A 15810-nucleotide genomic window follows, 5' to 3' on the forward strand; every position below is an offset into this window, starting at 1 on the left:
TTAATCTAAAACACATGTAGGTTATTCTTAATTTTAGTTAAACATCTCAAGGTATAGTACTGTAGGATTGTAATAGTAGCCTATACAATTTCTCATAAGATTAGCGTTTGTTTTTTTAACCGGCCAACTGAATAAACCAGAAAAGCATTCACCGTAAGATTCAGTGGCTTAATAAGAAGAAAACGCCTATTATTAGGCTAGTCCTTTTGTAATAAGGGGGCAGCGCATCCTCGCCGTTGTAGGCTAGAAAACGGATCTTATGCGTGCTTATTTGGGGAACACGTTTGCCAACCGTGCGCGCAGTGCTCTTATAAAACATTTGAAGAGCTCCATGCGCAACAGACCGTAGGTGTTCTGAAATCAGCACAGCCGACGTAGCCCCTTGGCTCACTCAGGGATATTGTGGATATTATACTCCGTGGAGCATACGTTTGGTAGCATGACAAACGGGGCCATTCGGGACACAGAGGATCGGGAGAAGCCCCCTCTCAGTCAAGCAGGTGGGCTATTGAGTTCAATCATTCAATGTGTGTTTATTCGGCTGTTTAGCCTATACTGTGAATTAGTGTAGGCTACTGTATTTGAATTAGGCTACTGTATTTGAACTAGGCTACTGTATTTGAATTAGGCTACTGTATTTGAATTAGGCTACTGGTTGAATTAGGCCTACTATTTTACCATATTATGCTTTGTAAATTATGACAGCATCAATTAAATAGCTTAGTTGAAAGGATTTCGTTTTGGGCAAGTAAAATGCAAGTGGTTTTTGTCTGTATACATGAAGGCTATACAAGTTACATGCTTATTTAAAAACATGATTTGTACAGCTTTTTGGACATAACCTATAATCTCCAAAGTAGTTTAGCCTAATCATTAAACAAATAAATAAATATATTACATTTATTTGCAGGTTTAACTGTATTTTTTAAGATTTTCTATGATTTTCTGCATTGGACCTTATTCTATTTTGAGACCTGCCAATTGAAAGAACGATGACTGACGTGTAACTCATGTACTGATCTCGATGGGAGATTTTTTACATGATCGCAAATTAGAATTCGGCCCATTGTGTTTATTATATTATCTACTCTCTGTCTGAGGGTTTTTCATATGTATTCTCTATACTGTCCTTTCAGTATGTCAGTCCGCACAATAAATGAGCCCTTAATACATCTTAAATGTAATTATTACCATCATATTAATAATCCTTATTATTTTGAAAATAATAAATCATGGACTGGAGCATATCTGCTCCCTCTGTGCCAGAGTTCTCAGTAAAAACATGTAACTTTTTTTATTTATATTTTATATTTTAAAAAAGACCTCCTGGGTGGCACAGTGGTCTAGGGCACTGCATCGCAGTGCTAGCTGTGCCAACAGAGACTTTGGGTTCGCGCCCAGGCTCTTGCGCAGCCGGCCGCGACCGAGAGGTCCGTGGGGCGACAAACAATTGGCCTAGTGTCGTCCGGGTTAGGGAGGGGTTTGCCGGTAGGGATATCCTTGTCTCATCGCGCACATGCATCTGTGGGTTCAGAGCTGATGAAGAGGAGGAACAGGATGGCGATATGGCTGGTACTGGGCATGTTCTGTCTGTCCCTGGTCCTGGTCATTCTGGGGATCTACACCACCACTCGCACAGAGAGCCTCAGCATCACTGGATATGCCTCTGGAGTCATTGTAAGTTCATCATCCTCATTATTATTAAAACCATCATCATAATCATCATTATGTTAATCTGCCATTTTAGTGAAAATTACTCACTTGACATATAAATTAACTATTAACAATAGCCACATTTTCTCAAATGTTTTCTCTTTATGTCATCAAAAAAACTACACATACCTTAAGAATAAAGAAGTTGCAATGCCAAGAAGGCAGGTCTGTTATTGATGGATAGGGAAACTATGGCTTGTGAGTTGTTGTCCACAAAACAAGATGTCTTCCAAATCATGACAATTCAAATCTCATAAATGTCGTGACAGCTGTCATCATTCATCTTATTATAGCACATGACAGACAAACAACATATATTTAAGCTGTTATTCACACCACAGTCAGTAAATCTTTCCAGTAGATTTTATACACATTTGAAGACCGATCATTTCTAAATGTATAATCTCGGTTAACCCAGAACTAAAATCTTGTGTAATTGGTCAGTTGATCGATAAATTATGGGCCCATACGTATTAACAAATTGGATCAAGAGATGGTAGAACGAGGTGCTCCACCTTCTCTCTTTGCAAGTTACGGTCCGAATGTCCCCTTCCCTTTGGAAATTCGAAATATGCTAACAACTGCGAAATTGTCATTTGTCCAAATAACCAGTGACGAAAAATCCAAACACTGGAACTACTGCGGCTCGTTATCCCATACATCCCATTCCTTTGCGTACCAGTTATTTTTTACGTAGAACTGTCCACAAGCGATTACTAAATTTAAGATAGAGAATATTAAATTAAAGTTAGATTCTGTTTTGTAGTGGCATCATAGGGTTCGGAAAGAGAGTCCACGATTCTATGACATCATAGTAAGCGCTATTGGTTCTTATCTGTTTTTAAAGTAGTCCATTTCTTTTTCTCAACCAAAAGGAAGTCTCACCCAATTGACTATTCGAAAATTGTGAAAATCTCAAATGGCGCTGACCATGCTGAAACAGGCTTTGTGGCAAGTGTGCCCTCTATCCACCTCTATAAATTGTACTATTAAATTGACATGGATAAGACACAGCCATGTTGTAACAGGTACATTTTCTGTTATGTCCATGTTTTAAACCTTAGCATTTCTTCTGCTGGATCACTGCAACTCTATTCTGATTTGGGGGTAACATTAGTGGAGTGATTCAACTGCACAGCTCATTGGTGCTCCCAATCCTGTAGTAGTAGTAGTCCACCAGGGAATAATCTTTCCATAAAAATAATATCCGTTATATGACTTTTAATAGTGCATAAAGTTCTCTACAGTAAGAGCCAACCTCTGGCATCTCTCTAACAGTGGCTGTTCTATTTGATCTCTGCAGTTGGCGTTTGGATCCTTCCTGGGTGTTCTTGGACTCTGCCTGGAGGAAAACCGAAAACAGCTGGTACATAATACTACTTCTCACTCATTTGTCACATTTGTACTGTCCTTCCTCCTGAATGGTCTCTCTCTATTCCCCTGCTTATCTCATCATGTTCTTGCCTGATCTATCTCTCTCTCTCTTGTCCTCTTGGTTATAGTTGCAGCCATGCACAGCTAAGATGGATTTGGGTAACTCCAGGCTGTGTGCAGGCTCCCCCCCCCCAGCCCAACAATTTAACAACTGATTTAGCTGATAGTGGACCATTTGTTAAAAAAGAATGCACACCCCATGGCTGTTGCTCGCCCCTGATGCACAGTATTCACAGGGCTAATGACCAGAGGAGTAGTTTCAAAAGAGGTTACTTGGGATTGAGTTTTGGTTTCAGTGTGTTTCCATACTGCATCTTTCAGTTAATTGTCTTTTTTATCTGTCAAAGAGAGTGGGAGTGATTAAGAATAGAGAGTGGTGTGGTATCCAAGTCACAGCCACAGCCTCAGTTTGGTGTAAAAGACAGAAATATGGTCTGGCCTGTAAAACATTGAAGGAAACCCCTAAAATGCATTGGATAATAGTATTGGTCAAATCACATTTTATTTGACACATACACATGTTTAGCATGTGGTATTGAAGGTGTAGTGAAATGCTTGTGTTTCTAGCTCCAACAGTGTAGTAATATCTAACAATTCACAACAATTCACACAATACACACAACCTAAACGTAAAAGAATGGAATGGATGAATATATAAATATATGAGCAATGTCGGAGAGGCATGGACTAAATACAGTAGAATAGAATACAGTATATACATATGAGATGAGTAAAGCAAAAATATGTAAATATTATTAAAGTGATTAGTGTTCCATTATTAAAGTGGCCAGTGATTTCAAGTCTAAATATATGGGGCAGCAGGATCTAAGGTGCAGGGTTACGTAACCGGGTGGAAGCCACCTTATGATGGCTATTTAACAGTCTGATGGCCTTGAGATAGAAGCTGTTTTTCAGTCTCTCGGTCCCAGCTTTGAGCGACATGTACTGACCTCGCCTTCTGGATGACAGTGGGGTAAACAGGCAGTGGCTCGGGCTGTTGTTGTCCTTGTTGATCTTTTTGGCCTTCCTGTGACATCGGGTGCTGCAGGTGTCCTGGAGGTAGTTTGTCCCTGTGGTTGTGGGTGGTGAAATTGCCGTAACAGGCGGTGATACAGCCCGACAGGATGCTCTCAATTGTGCATCTGTAAAAGTTTGTGAGGGTTTTAGGTGCCAAGACAAATTTCTTTATCCTCCTGAGGTTGAAGAGGCGCAGTTGCACCTTCTTCACCACACGGTCTGTGTGGGTGGACCATTTCAGATCGTCAGTGGGGTGTACGCAGAGGAACTTGAAGATTTCCACTTGCTCCACTGTAGTCCTGTCGATGTGGATAGGGGCGTGCTCCCTCTGCTGTTTCCTGAAGTCCAGAATCAGCTCCTTTGTGTTGTCAGCATTGAGTGAGGGGTTATTTTCCTGGCACCACTCTCCCAGGGCCCTCACCTCCTTTCTGTAGGCTGTCTCATCATTGTTGGTAATCAGGACTACTACTGTTGTGTTGTCTGCAAACTTGATGATTGAATTGGAGGTGTGCGTAGCCACGCAGTCATGGGTGAACAGGGAGTACAGCAGGGGACTGAGTATGCACCCTTGTGGGGCCCCTGTGTTGAGAATCAGCGAATTAGAGGTGTTGTTTCCTACCTTCACCACCTGGGGCAGCCCGTCAGGAAGTCCAGGACCCAGTTGCACAGGGCGGGGTACAGACCCAGGGCCCTGAGCTTACTGATGAGCTTGGAGGGTACTATGGTGTTGCATGCTGAACTATAGTCAATGAACAGCATTCTTTAATAGGTATTCATCTTGTCCAGATGGGATAGGGCAGTGTGCAGTGTGATGGTGATTGCATTGTCTGTAGATGTATTGGGGCAAATTGAAGTGGGTCTAGGATGTCAGGTAAGGTGGAGGTGATATGATCCTTAACTAGCCTCTCAAAGCATTTCATATTGACAGACGTGAGTGCCACGGGGCAATAGTCATTTAGTTCCGTTACCTTTGCTTTCTTGGGTACAGGAACAATGGTGAACATCTTGAAACAAGTGGGGGAACAAATTCTAGATCACCTGTACTCCACACACAGAGACACGTACAAAGCTCTCCCTCGCCCTCCGTTTGGTAAATCTGACCACAACTCTATCCTGCCTGCCATCCAGGATGGCTAAGCTGCCTGCCATCCAGGACCTCTACACCAGGCGGTGTCAGAGGAAGGCCTTAAAAATTGTCAAAGACCTCAGCCACTCCAGTCACAGACTCTCTCTACTACTGCATGGCAAGGATCCTGGTCGGACACCATATCTACTGGTAGTCCATGGATCCGGAAGACGTGCTGCACTATGAGCTGGGCCATCTCTTTGGCAGAGGGTAGTTTGGGGGGAGGAATGAAGTGGGTAGCTTTAGGAAACCAATCTATGGTAGGCCACCAAAAGACCAGGGTCCGACGGCAGCCCGGGTGGCAAGCAAGCCTGGATGAGTGGGCCCACTAGGGCAGCGGAGCGGACGGCGTCAGGAACAAACATCCGGTTATCAGGCCCCCCGGGGTTTGGCTGGGAACACTGCGACTAACAAACCTGCTTCCCTATCCCCCAGCTGAGTGCTGTCGCCAGGCACGAAGTGGGAAAGATGGTCTCCGGTTCCGGGGTTGTAGTTGTGGGGCTATAGCGGGGGGTCAGTGCATCCAGCTTGACATTCTGGCCGTGTTGAAGGCAGTCTTCCACTCGTCCTCTTCCGTATCCGCACCAGGTGGTAGGTGTTACGTAGATCCAGCTTCGAAAACATAGTGGCCCCCTGGAGCGTCTCAAAGGCAAAGGACATGAGGGGTAGCGGGTAGCGGCTCTTCACCGTTATGTCGTTGAGACCCCGGTAGTCAATGCACGGGCGTAAGGTCTTATCCTTCTTCCCCACAAAGAAGAACCCTGCGACGGCGGGGGAAGAAGAAGGTCGGATGAATCCTACAGCTAGGGAGTCCTCCATGTAGGTCTACATCGCCTTGGTCTCTGGGGCATCCCTGGGGCGCAGTCGTGCTAGGGAGCAGGTCAATCCCGCAGTCATAAGGTTGGTGCGGCGGAAGCGAAGTGGCCCGGGCCTTGTTGAACACGTCCCGGAGGGCCTGGTACTCCGCGGGAATGGCGGAGAGGTTCGGGGCGACTTCCGAGCCCCCAGGAAGACATCGCGGGGCAGGTTGTGCTGACTCCAGGCAATGGGCTTGGCAGAACGGTCTCCAGTAGACCAGTTAATTAGGAGATTGTGTCACTGGAGCCAGAAGAATCCCAATACCATGGGAATCTGAAGAGACTTAATGAGCAGGAACTGGATAACCTCGTTGTGGTTCCCTAACACACGTAGGTTGATGGGAGTGGTGTTGTGGGTGACCCGGCCTATAGAGCCCCCGTTCAGCGCTCTAACATCCATGGGAATGGAGCGGGGCTGAGTGGGGATGCCCAGCTCGGAAGCCAGGGTAGAGTCAGGCAGGGTCAGGGCAGGCAGGAATGGTCAAAACTGGGAAACAAGAAAACAGGAACTATAGCAAAGACAGGAGCAAGGGAAAACGCTGGTAGGCTGTTTGTCTGGCAACAGACAAACAGAGAACACAGGTATAAATACACAGGGGAAGATGGGCAACACCTGGAGGGGTGTGGAGACAATCACAAAGACGGGTGAAACGGATCAGGGTGTGACACCCATGGTACTCTCTGTTCTGTTGTGTTGACTCTCCACCTCATACAGCAGGACTAATGATTAACAAGTTAGAGAAGATGGACAGAGGTGTGTGTGTGTGTGTGTGTGTGTGTGTGTGTGCGTAGTGGATAAGGATATTGATGAGTACATGTGGGGCTGCTCCATACCATCTTTATCCAGCAGAAGAAAACGCTGTTTAAAAGGAGGCAGATACTGAGTGTATAAACAGAAAGCAACTCGTTAGGTCGATGAAAGATGGGGAGATGAAGAGAGTGAGGGGACCTCAGCACAGATGAGAAAATGTGCCTGGCTTGGAAAGTATCTCAATGCCTGCAGTGTAGACACTGCAGGGAGCGGGGGGGCATTCCAGGTGATTACCTCATAAAGCTGGTTGAGAGAATGCCAAGAGTTTGCAAAGCTGTCATCAAGGCAATGGGTGGCTACTTTGAAGAATCTCAAATACAAAATATATTTTGATATGTTTAACACTTCTTTGGTTACTACATGATTCCATGTGTTGATGTCTTCACTATTATTCTACAATGTAGAAAACAGTAAAAATAAAGAAAAACCCTTGAATGAGTAGGTGTTCTAAAACTTTTCACCGGTAGTGTACTACAATGCCTTCAGAATGTATTTACACCCCTTGACTTTTCCCACATTTTGTTGTGTTACAGCCTGAATTTAAAATAGATTAAATTGAGATTTTTTTGTCGCTAGCCAACACACATACCTCATAATGTCAAAGTGGAATTATGTTTTTCAAAATTGGTACAAGTGAATGAAAAATACAAATCTGAAATATCTTGGGTCAGTAAGTATTCAACCCCTTTGTTATGGCAAGAATAAATAAGTTCAGGAGTAACAATTTCCTTAACAATTCACATAATAAGTTCCATGGATTCACTCTGTGTGCAATAATATTGTTTAACATGATTTTTGAATTACTACCTCATCTCTGTACCCCACACATACAATTATCTGTAAGGTCCCTTAGTCGAACAGTGAATATCAAACACAGATTCAACCACAAAGACCAGGAAGTATTTCCAATGCCTCACAAAGAAGGGCACCCATTGGTAGATTTGACAAAAAAACATGCAAGTAGTCCGGGTAGCCATTTGATTACCTGTTCAGGAGTCTTATGGCTTCGGGTAAAAAAACGAGAAGCCTTTGAGAAGCCTTTTTGTCCTAGACTTGGCACTCAGGTACCGCTTGCCATGTAGTAGTAGAGAGAGCAGTCTATGACTGGGGTGGCTGGGATTTTTGACCGTTTTTAGGGCCTTCCTCTGACACCTCCTGGTGTAGAGGTCCTGGATGGCAGGCAGCTTAGCCCCCGTGATGTACTGGGCCATACGCACTAGTCAGAGGTCAGAGGCCGAGCAATTGCCGTACCATGCAGTGATGCAACCAGTCAGGATGCTCTCAATGTTGCAGCTGTAGAACCTTTTGAGGATCTTAGGACCCATGCCAACTCTTTTTAGTTTCCTGAGGGGGAACAGGCTTTGTCATGCCCTCTTCACGACTGTCTTGGTGTGTTTGGACCATTCTAGTTTGTTGTTGATGTGGACACCGAGGAACTTGAAGCTCTCAACCTGCTCCACTACAGCCCCGTCGATGAGAATGGGGGTGTACTCGGGCCTCCTTTTCCTGTAGTCCACAATCATCTCCTTAGTCTTGGTTACGTTGAGGGATAGGTTGTTATTCTGGCACCACACGGCCAGGTCTCTGACCTCCTCCCTATAGGCTGTCTCGTCGTTGTCTGTGATCAGGCCTACCACTGTTGTGTTGTCTGCAAACTTAATGATGGTGTTGGAGTCGTACCTGGCCATGCAGTCGTGGGTGAACAGGGAGTACAGGAGGGGACTGAGCACGCACCCCTGTGGAACTCCAGTGTTGAGGATTAGCGTGGCAGATGTGTTGCTACCTACCCTCACCACCTCATGGCGGCCCGTCAGTAAGTCCAGGATCCAGGAGAAGAGGGAGGTGTTTAGTCCCAGGATTCTTAGCTTAGTGATGAGCTTTGAGGGTGCTATGGTGTTGAACGTTGAGCTGTAGTCAATGAATAGCATTCTCACATAAGTGTTCCTTTTGTCCAGGTGGGAAAGGGCAGTGTGGAGTGCAATAGAGATTGCATCATCCGTGGATCTGTTTGGACAGTATGCAAATTGGAGTGGGTCTCGGGTTTCTGGGATAATAGTGTTGATGTGAGCCATGACCAACCTTTCAAAGCACTTCATGGCTACGGACGTGAGTGCTACGGGTCTGTAGTCATTTAGGCAGGTTGCCTTTGTGATCTTGGGCACAGGTACTATGGTGGTCTGCTTGAAACCTGTTGGTATTACAGACTCAGTCAGGGACATGTTGAAAATGTCAGTGAACACACCTGCCAGGATTCTACTCAGACCCATACTCTTCACAGACTAGTGCGCCATAACCAATCAGAGCTGCAGTATCCCTATATACAAATAGACCATTGTCATATATGGATCTATGCCATTCACTTTGAACTGGACTGTGTTAACAGCATGAGTGGGGTAAAGTAGATGTGCTTGTTTTGAGATCAAAGCAAGAGCTGCATGTAGCCAGGTGTTTACATTTGTTAATATTCTTTGCTAGTAAGTGAGTTATTAGCCCAGTTATAACCAATTTCTAGTCAGCAAAGGTGGAGTGGTTGCTTCCTACAAGAACACAAAACATGTACATTTCTAGCCATCTTTGAAAAGCAAGACAGGTAAATAGCTTTTTTCTGGATTAAAGGGGCATTGTTGTATTTTGAGACAGGCTTGAATAAGCTAAGTAGCCAATAGACAGAGGGTAGCATAGTTTATCTAATTCTTTGTAATAATGGTATGGGAATAATAATTAATTACATTTTGTAAAGTGGTTTCTTGCATCAAACAACACAACATTTTCAGTCACCTCCTTGTCTGAAGGACAAGTGGATCAACAGGTTAATGTCAAGCTCTGCATATTTTTTTCAAAGTGTCATGAATGTAGGCCTACATTGAACACCACACATTGTCTGCTACTGTAGGCTGAAAGAACAGCTTTTTCCATGTGAAAATGTTATGGGATGTATTTTCTCCATTTTTAATGGTAGGCCACTCTGATAGGCCTACATTATGATCAAATAGCCACTGTTATAACTACAACTTAAAACAGGTAGAGCCTCAGTGTTCACAGTAAACGCATGCCAGAAGTTGCATTGAATTTTCAAAACTTTTAAGTTTGAGCTCAGCAGACCTGAAATTTGCTCAGTGCCGAAACATTGATTATGGTTATGCTTGTAATCGTTAAGGACTGGGGAGTTTTTCAGTTTAAAAAATAAACGGAATGGAGCTAAGCACAGACAAAATCCTACAGGAAAACCTGCTTCAATCTGCTTTCCACCAGACACTGGGAGATGAATTCACCTTTCAGCAGGACAATAACCTAAAACACAATGCCAGATCTACACTGGAGTTGCTTACCAAGAAGACAGTGAATGTTCCTGAGCGGTTACAGTTTTTACTTAAATTTACTTCAAAATATATGACAAGATCTGACAATGGTTGACTAGCAATGATCAAAAACCATTTTGACAGAGCTTGAAGAATAATGGGCAAATATTGCACAATCCAGGTGTGGAATGCTCTTATAGACTTACCCAGAAAGACTCACAGCTGTAATTGCTGCCAGAGGTGCTTCTACAAAGTATTGACCCAGGGATGTGAATACGTATGTAAATTTGATATTTAATTTTCAATAAATTTGCAAACATTTCTAAAAACATCTTTTCACTTTGTGATGATGTGGTATTATGTGTAGATGGGTAAAAAAAATATACATGTAATTTGAATTCAGGCTATAACACAACAAAATAGGGAATACGTCAAGCGGTGTGAACACTTTCTGAAGGAACTGTGTACAGTATATATTGAGATCTGGACGCGTACCCATCCAGTACCTCCGCGGACAAGAACCCCTGTATTAGGGCATGTAATGGAAAACTTTAAAAAATGTTTTGCAACTGTGGAAAAATGTATTTCTTATTAGGAAGTCAATGTACTGTTGTCCCTTCCTGTTTCTGGCAGTTTTCTTCAGTTTGGTCCCTACCCACTGGGCACAGATATCATTTCAACTTCTAGTTTTGAGTTACATTTCGTTGAGATGTCATCTAATGTGACTTCAACATGAAGTCCACCATGTCATTGGATTTAAGTTAAGAGTTAGGGTCAAATAATATGAAATTCCCTTACGTTGATGACTTTTTGCAAATCCAATCAGTTTTCCACGTTGATCCAACGTCATCGGATTGAATTCTTTGTTGAAATTAAGTGGAAACAACATTGATGCAACCAATTGTTTCCCAGTGGGTAATGAACACATCCCAAAGCATGCTTCCCTCAGGTCCACAAACTCCCTCCCACCCCTTCCCGCATCTGTTTCTCTTTGTCTGCTGGCGGCCAAAGCTCCTTCATACTCTCTCTCTCTCTCTCTCTCTCTGAGTGTGGATATTGTGTTAACACTGGGTGACGTTGAGTTGAATCTGCTCAGCTATTTTGTCTGACATAATGTCTTAAATCCATATATGCGCCCAACTGTGTTTATTGTAACAATCATTTGGTTTTCTGTCTTCATCAGATGAAATTGAAAGCTTTAAACATCTCACTGGGCACACACTGGTTTAATCAAAGTTGTTTCCATGTCATTTCAATGAAATTACCTTGAACCAACGTGGAATAGGCGTTGAATTGACGTCCGTGCAAGTGCGATTGCTACAACCCACTTGGAAGGATATGCGCAGTGTACTGTCTTCCTAGTTTTGTTGTTGAACATTAGTCCTATTAGCATGTGCTCAGTCGTGTGTATGTTACTATCTTTTTGAATAATGTATTTTTCCCTTTCTCTCCAGCTTGTGGCGGCGATTGTTTTCCTCAGCTTCGGAATCATTGCTTCCTTCCTGTGTCTGGTGGTGGATGGTGTCTTCATCGTTTTCAACATGGTGAGTCACGTTGCTGCTCCATGTGTGTCTTTCAGCAATATTAGGAGGAAAACAACTCATTTGTTTCTCATTTATTCTGTCGGCAGTAGGCTTGATCTCAGTTTCTCTTCCCCCAGTCTCTGATCTTGATGTCATATATGAGAGTGTTTGTAAGAATAGCTATGATATTAGTGTTCTTGCATGAGTGTTTCAATGTGTGTGGATGGACATTGACCCACCCTGTCTGTAATGTTGACGGCAGATTGATGGAGCCTCACTCCCTGTGGATGAGTGTGATCATGAGAAACCTTTGGGTGAGAGAGCTTCCTCTCCCCCCATTTCAATGTGTTAACCCACACGAACATTTCACACAAGATCAAATGTTCCATTTGCCATGCCAAATGGCACAATATGCCGAAACTTTAATACTTGCAATAAACTTTAAAACACATTTAAATCTCAAAGTGGAACAATGCATACCTACACAATGACAATGCAATATAATATTAATGTGTACATTTCTAGGAAAATGGCAAGATGCAAAGGACCAGAATTGTGCCTACACAGTATATCTGCCCGCCTGCCTGTCTGTCTGTCTGCATGCCTGTCTGATTGTGCAGGGCATCTTTGTCCGTGTTAGTATGTAGTGGGAGCAAGGCTGGGGAACCCAGCAAGCAAGTTATTTTATTAGACCAGTGATCCCAAAGCTTCAGCTTGGAATGTTTGCCTCTATCAAAGCCCTATTAAAAAAATCTAAAGAAACCAAAAGTGAATTGTAAAATACAAAGCATCAATAATACCCCCAAATGAACAAGGTAGACAATATGCCATGTATTATGTATCTAAGTGAGTGTTTTCTTATGCTTTTTTCTATGCAATGATTCATTATGTAAATTACGCAATTCTTTTGTTTTTCTCTAAACTGTGAGCAAGAAAGTAAAAGCAGACAGAAATAAGTCTTTGGGTATAGCAGACTGGTCTCATAGACTAGGCGTAACATAGTAAATGTAAGTCCTTGAAACCCATATTAGTATGATATGTTAGGTTTGGAATGGTTACAGAAAGGTTACTTAAAGCAAAAATGAAAGAAGGATGGTTGGTCGGGGTGAATGTGTGGGCGTATAACATGACTATTTAGCAACCCAAAGGTTGCGTGTTCAAATTTAATAACGGACAACTTTTGCATTTTAGCTAATTAGCAACTACTTACTCCTTTATAGCTACTTTGCAACTACTTAGCATATTAGCTAACCCTTCCCCTAACCTTAACCATATCCCTTTTAGCTAACCCTTCCCCTAACCCTATCCCTTTTAGCTAAACCTTCCACTAACCCTTAACCCTAATCTTAACCCTTCAATGTAACTCCTAACCTTAACACCTAAGCGAGGTCAGTACAGGTGCATCAAAGCTGGGACCGAGAGACTGAAAAACAGCTTCTATCTCAAGGCCATCAGACTGTTAAACAGCCACCACTAACATTGAGTGGCTGCTGCCAACACACTGTCAATGACACTGACTCAACTAAAGCCACTTTAATAATGGGAATTGATGGGAAATGATGTAAATATATCACTAGCCACTTTAAACAATGCTACCTTATATAATGTTACTTACCCTACATTATTCATCTCATATGCATACGTATATACTGTACTCTATATCATCGACTGCATCCTTATGTAATACATGTATCACTAGCCACTTTAACTATGCCACTTGGTTTACATACTCATCTCATATGTATATACTGTACTCGATATCATCTACTGTATCTTGCCTATGCTGCTCTGTACCATCACTCATTCATATATCCTTATGTACATATTCTTTATCCCCTTACACTGTGTATAAGACAGTAGTTTTTTGGAATTGTTAGTTAGATTACTTGTTCGTTATTGCTGCATTGTCGGAACTAGAAGCACAAGCATTTCGCTACACTCGCATTAACATCTGCTAACCATGTGTATGTGACAAATAAAATTTGATTTGATTTGATTTGATTTGACCTAACCCTAGAGCTAGCTAACGTTAGCGTTAGCCACCTAGCTAACGTTAGCCACAACAAATTGGAATTCGTAACATATATTCGTAACATATTGTACGTTTTGCAATTCGTAACATATCATATGAAATGGATGGACATCCACAAATTAATATACAGTCAATTCAGAAAGTATTCAGACCCCTTGACTTTTTCCACATTTTGTTACATTACAGCATTATTCTAAAATGAATTTAAAAAAAAAATCCTCATCAATCTACACATGATACCCGATAATGACATAGCAAAAACAATTGTATTTTAAATTTAGCAAATGTATTAAAAATAAATAACATTAATACCTTTTTTACATAAGTATTCAGACCCTTTGCTATGAGACTCGACATTGATCTCAGGTGCATACTTTTTCCATTGATCATCCTTGAGATGTTTCTACAACTTGATTGGAGTCCACTTGTGGTAAATTCAATTGGTTGGACATGATTTGGAAAGGCACACAGCTGTCTATATATGGTCCCAGTTGACAGTGCATGTCAGAGCAAAAACCAAATCATGAGGTTGAAGGAATTGTCCGTAGAGCTCCGAGACAGGATTGTGTCAAGGCACAGATCTGGGGAAGGGTACCAAAACAATTCTCCAGCATTGAAGGTACGAAGGAATAGAGTAGCCTCCATCATTCTTAAATGGAAGAAGATTGGAATCACCAAGTCTTCCTAGAGCTGGACGCCCGGCCAAACTGAGTAATCAGGGGAGAAGCGCCTTGGTGAGGGAGTTGACCAAGAACCCGATGCTCCAGAGATCCTCTGTGGAGATGGGAGAACCTTCCAGAAGGTCAACCATCACTGCAGCGCTCCACCAATCAGGCCTGAATGGTAGAGTGGCCAGACGGAAACCACACCTCTGTATAAGGCACATGACAGCCCGCTTGCAGTTTTCCAAAAGGCACCTAAAGACTCTCAGAACATGAGAAACAAGGTTCTCTGGTCTGATGAAACCAAGATTGAACTCTTTGGCCTGAATGCCAAGCGCCACATTTGGAGGAAACCTGGCACCATCCCTACAGTGAAGCATGGTGGTGGCAGCATCGTGCTGTGGGGATGTTTTTCAGCAGTAGGGACTGGGAGGCTAGTGTTAAGATGGCGCTGGAGAAGAAGGCGTGTGTTACGTGTTCCTATCCAATTGTGTTTTTTGTTTGTTTCTTCACGTTGTAACTTATTTTGTACATAATATTGCTGCTACCATCACTTATGATCGAAAATAACTTCTGGACATCAGAACTGCGATTACTCACCACGAACTGGCAGAATCTTATTTTCCTTTAACGAGTCCGACGAGCCTGACATGAATGACATACCTCTTTCAAAGGGGACAGGCCCAGAAGAAGAGAAGAAAAATGGGCCAGAGGGTGGGCTGCCTTCTGAGAATTCGTAGGCGATCTAATAAACCCTCACTGCCTTCCATTCTACTAGCAAACGTGCAATCTTTGGAAAACAAAATCGATGACCTACGTGGAAGATCAAATTACCAACGGGACATTCAAAACTGTAATATCTTATTCTTCACGAAGTCATGGCTGAACGACGACATTATCAACATACAGCTGGCTGGTTATACGCTGTATCGGCAGGATAGAACAGCGGCGTCTGGTAAGACAAGGGGCGGCGGACTATGTATTTTTGTAAATAAAAGCTGGTGTACGATATCTAAGGAATCAAATCAAATCAAATGTATTTATATAGCCCTTCGTACCTCAGCTGATATCTCAAAGTGCTGTACAGAAACCCAGCCTAAAACCCCAAACAGCAAGCAATGCAGGTGTAGAAGCACGGTGGCTAGGAAAAACTCCCTAGAAAGGCCAAAACCTAGGAAGAAACCTAGAGAGGAACCAGGCTATGTGGGGTGGCCAGTCCTCTTCTGGCTGTGCCGGGTGGAGATTATAACAGAACATGGCCAAGATGTTCAAATGTTCATAACCAGAGTCTGAATACTTATGTAAATGTGATGTTTTTTTATTTGTAATACATTTG

The 15810-nt window shown here is 42.8% G+C and overlaps 1 pseudogene; it reads left to right on the forward strand.

Annotated features, from left to right (window-relative positions):
* Window positions 1–210: 210 nt before the first annotated feature.
* The window catches only part of LOC112266901, a 31806-nt pseudogene continuing 16206 nt past the window's right edge, over window positions 211–15810 (forward strand).

The sequence above is a fragment of the Oncorhynchus tshawytscha genome, linkage group LG14 (assembly GCF_018296145.1).
Source record: "Oncorhynchus tshawytscha isolate Ot180627B linkage group LG14, Otsh_v2.0, whole genome shotgun sequence".
NCBI classification, from domain to species: Eukaryota; Metazoa; Chordata; class Actinopteri; order Salmoniformes; family Salmonidae; genus Oncorhynchus; species Oncorhynchus tshawytscha.